Source organism: Arachis stenosperma, chromosome 5 (assembly GCF_014773155.1).
Source record: "Arachis stenosperma cultivar V10309 chromosome 5, arast.V10309.gnm1.PFL2, whole genome shotgun sequence".
Classification (NCBI taxonomy): domain Eukaryota; kingdom Viridiplantae; phylum Streptophyta; class Magnoliopsida; order Fabales; family Fabaceae; genus Arachis; species Arachis stenosperma.
In genome coordinates this window covers 67,329,786-67,334,893 of record NC_080381.1, presented here as the reverse complement: position 1 = coordinate 67,334,893, position 5,108 = coordinate 67,329,786, and positions in this window count along the sequence as shown.

Genomic DNA, 5,108 nt, shown 5'->3' with positions numbered 1-5,108 from the left:
AAGAGACTCAAGAGGCAAGCCGGTTCAATTGAGAAGACCATACCTTAAGCCTGTGGCTAGAGGATGGTTGGAGTTCATCCAACGCTCCATCATTCGTACTAGCAACCAATCCAAAGTAACTGTGGATCGGGCCATCATGATCCATAGTATCATGATTAGAGAGGAAGTGGAAGTTCATGAGATCATACCTCTAGAACTCTACAAGGTGGCTGACAAGTCCTTCACTTTGGCAAGGTTAGCCTTTCCTCATCTTATTTGTCACATATGCAATTTAGCTGGAACTGTTATAGTGGAAGATATCCTCATTGAAGAGGACAAGCCCATCACTAAAAAGAGGATAGAGCAAATAAGAGAGCCCACTCATGGACCTCAACAAGAGCATGAGGAAGTCCCTCATCAAGAAATCCCTGAGATGCCTCAAGGGATGCATTTTCCTCCACGCAACTATTAGGAGCAACTCAACACCTCTTTGGGAGATTTGAGTTCCAATATGGAGCAACTAAGGATGGAGCACCAAGAGCACTCCATTATCCTCCATGAAATTAGAGAGGATCAAATGGCCATGAGGGAAGAGCAACAAAGGCAAGGAAGAGACATATAGGAGCTCAGGCGTTCCATTGGATCTTCAAGAAGAACTAGCCGCCATCACTAAGGTGGACCCATTCTTTGATTTCCTTGTTCTTATCTTTCTGTTTTTTCGATTTTTATGCTTTATGTGTCATCTATGTTTGTGTCTTCATTACATGATCATTAGTGTCTAGTGTCTATGTCTTAAAGCTATGAATAATTCTATGAATCCTTCACCTTTCTTAAATGAAAAATGTTCCTAATTACAAAAGAACAAGAAGTACATGAATTTCAAATGTTATCTTGAAATTAATTTCATTATTTTGATGTGGTGGCAATACTTTTTGTTTTATGAATGAATGCTTGAACATTGCCTATTTTTTATAGTGAAGTTTATGAATGTTAAAATTGTTGGCTCTTGAAAGAATGATGAACAAAGAGAAATGTTATTGATAATCTGAAAAATCATGAAATTGATTCTTGAAGCAAGAAAAAGCAGTGAAAAGGAAAAAGCTTGCGAAAAAAAAAGAGAAAGAAAGAAAAAGAAAAAGCAAACAGAAAAAGCCAGTAGCCTTTTAAACCAAAAGGCAAGGGTAAAAAGGATCCAAGGCTTTGAGCATCAGTTGATAGGAGGGCCTAAAAGAATAAAATCATGGCCTAAGCGGTTAAATCAAGCTGTAACTAACCATGTTCTTGTGGCATGAAAGTCCAAGTGAAGAGCTTGAGACAGAGTGGTTAAAGTCGTGATCCAAAGCAAAAAGAGTGTGCTTAAGAACTCTGGACACCTCTAACTAGGGACTTTAGCAAAGCTAAGTCACAATCTGAAAAGGTTCACCCAGTTATGTGTCTGTGACATTTATGTATCCGGTGGTAATACTGGAAAACAAAGTGCTTAGGGCCACAGCCAAGACTCATAAAGTAGCTGTGTTCAAGAATCAACATACTGAACTAGGAGAATCAATAACACTATCCAAAATTCTGGGTTCCTTTAGATGCCAATCATTCTGAATTTCAAAGGATAAAGTGAGATGCCAAAACTGTTCAGAAGCAAAAAGCTACTAGCCCCGCTCATCTAATTGGGACTAAGTTTCATTGATATTGTGAGATTCATTGTATATTCTCTTTTTTTTATTCTATTTTGTTTTCAGCTGCTTGGGGACAAGCAACCATTTAAGTTTGGTGTTGTGATGAGCGGATAATTTATACGCTTTTTGGCATTATTTTTAGGTAGATTTTAGTAGAATCTAGCTACTTTTTAGTATATTTTTTTAGTTTTTAAGCAAAATTTACATTTTTGGACTTTACTAAGAGTTTGTGTGTTTTTCTGTGATTTTAGGTATTTTCTAGCTGAAATTGAGGGACCTGAGCAAAAATCTGATTCAGAGGTTGAAAAAGGACTACAGATGCTGTTGGATTCTAACCTCTCTGCACTCGAAATAGATTTTTTGAAGCTACAAAAGCCCAATTGGCGCGTTCTAAATTGCGTTGGAACGTAGACATCCTGGGCTTTCCAGAAATATATAATAGTCCATACTTTGCCCGAGTTTTGACTATGCAAATTGGCGTTTAAACGCCAACTTCCTGCCCTATTCTAGTGTTAAACGCCTGAACTGAGTTACAAGCTAGAGTTAAATGCCCAAACTGGCACCAAAGCTGGCGTTCAACTCCAAGAAAAGTCTCTACACATGAAAACTTCAATGCTCAGCCCAAGCACACACCAAGTGGGCCCCGGAAGTGGATTTTTGCATCATTTACTTATGCTCAATCTTGGGAACATTTTTCCTTAGACTTGGAGGCTGGCCACTCGGCCATGCCTAGACTATTTTCACTTGTGTATTTTCAACGGTGGAGTTTCTACACACCATAGATTAAGGTGTGGAGCTCTGCTTTTCCTCGAGTATTAATGCAAAGTACTATTGTTCTTCTATTCAATACAAGCTTATTCTTATTGTAAGATATTCATTCACACACAAGAACATGATGAATGTGATGATTAAGTGACACTCATCACCATTCTCACTTATGAAAGCGTACCTGACAAACACTTCCGTTCTACATGAAAACAAGTTTGAATGTATATCTCTTGGGTTTCTAATCAACGATTCACATCGAATCCCCTCTGACAATGGGGCATCTGAACCCGAGATTAGGACCTTCGTGGTATAGTCTAGAAACACATGGCAGCTGATGTGCGGAAAACGGTTCGACACAAAACTCACCGGCAAGTGTACCGGGTCGCATCAAGTAATAAAACTCACGGGAGTGAGGTCGATCCCATAGGGATTGAAGAATTGAGCAATTTTAGCTTAGTGGTTGATTTAGTCAAGCAAACAAGAGTTTATTGGGTGAAATCGTATCTAACAGTAACCAAATTGCATGAAAAGTGAAGGGGAGTCGGTGAATTGCAGGAAATTAAAGAGAACAAAAGGAAAAAGAGCTGAATCTTAAAGTGCAAGTAATGTAAATTGCAGAAACTTAAATTGCAAGAAATGTAAATTGCAAAAACTTAAAGTGCAAGAAATGTAAATTGCTTAAATCTTAAATGGGTTAAGGATGTGGGATTGCAGAAACTAAACAAGGAAAATAAAATTCAACAAACGGAAGAGTAGAAAATGAATTCAATTGAACCGGATCTCTAACGGAAATGAAAATAAGCTTGGTGAAGCAATTAAACAAGGAAATTAAAATTGGAAAACGTAGATCTCAGGACTCAAGAGACTAGATAGCCAAGTCTAGATCTCACTGCCTTCCTAGATCCAAATTTTGACAAACACTTGAAAGAGAATTTAAAATCAAACAGCAGAAGAACTAAATTTAATTTCCAATTTCTCAAGAACGCAGTAAATCAAACAGAGAGACCTAAGGATGAGATTGAAACAGAATTCCTTCAATTCTCCAACCTAAGACTCAATGTAGGAAAATGAAAACTAGAAAATCCAGGGGAAGAGAATTCAATTCTTCTTCCCGTAAACTCTAACAGCAACGAAAACTAAAAATTAAATCAAACTCTCTCAAAGGGAAAGGCTCTCTAAAAATTCTAAAAAGAAAGCTCTCAAAAAACTTAAATTCTAAGCTATTTATACACTCTATTCCAATGATCTTCAAGCCTTGAATTGGGCCCTTGCTCTTGATGGAATTGGGTTGACAAAAGCCTCTGTTGATTGCTCTTGGTGTTGGGAAGAAATCCGTTTGCAACTTGGGCCTTGGGGTATTTATATTTGAGTCAACGTTTGAGGCAAACGTTGACTCAAACGTCCTCGTGGTAACCTTCTGCAGAATGACTGTTTTGCTGTCATCCACGTTTGAGTTCACGTTTGAGGTCAAACGTCAGCCCAAACGTGGCTCCTCCCAGGTAAGTTTTTGGCCAACGTTTGACCTCACGTTTGAGGCAAACGTTGGCTCAAACGTTGAGCCTCTAATGCAGCAAACAGGGGTGCTCTTCCAAGGTCTTGAGGTGCCAACGTTTGACCTCACGTTTGAGGCAAACGTTGGCGCAAACGTTGCCTTCCTCCCTGATTGATTTTTTTAGCCAACGTTTGCCTCAACGTTTGAGGCAAACGTTGGCACAAACGTTGGCATTTAATAATCATGCTTGCATTTCTTAATTAATGCCAATGCTTCACGTTTTTTATCACTTAGCATAATTGATTAAATGCTTGCATACTTTCATTGGCCGTGGTATTTATTCAATGAATAAGCCAATGATACTAGTTAAGCTAACGTAGCATGCATTCATTTAATTCATTCTTAGTTAAATGCATGCCTTCATGATAATGCATGGCATAAATTTTCAATGCATGCATAAGCATTAATTAGTAATGCCATTAGCGTTTATTCCTTGTGGGCCACACTTTCCTTGTTTCTTTCTTTTCTTCACCTACAAGTAATCAAAACAACCAATCAAAGTATCACAAAATTCACAAAGCTTGAAATTCATTTAAAAACCAATTAATTTTACCTTAAAACTCATGATTTTGTGTCAATTAAAGGGTGGTTGATTGATTCAAAGAAACCATGCAATTCCACTCCAAATTACTAACTTTCAATGCAAGAAAGTGCATAAAAACTAATGAAACAAGTGAAATTAGCTTGAGAAATGGGTATATGATGACTTGTCATCACAACACCAAACTTAAATCTTGCTTGTCCCCAAGCAAGCACTAAACATAAGAGAAGATAGAATGAAATAGAGAAGCATATATATCCTTATTAGGCAGATAGTTGAATTTGGTTTATGGGGTTTTATGCAGATCAATAGTAGTTCAGTTATTACTTGCTGTCAAAACAAACAATGTCTCCTAAATGGTTCACCAAGGTTGCTGCTACAATACCTTACTTTTTGTTTAATTCCCCTGTTATCTTTTTCTTCTTTCTTTTGTATTAGAGCTTATTATTGATTGAAGGCTTGGTGGCAAATGTTGCAGTGGCCTTTGGCTTAATTTCACTCAACATTTCTTCACCACAGACACATGGCTCACCTTTTTCTTCCAAGGATCATTGATGCCCAGCATCTCTTTGGATAACTAAATGCTTTGTAACTA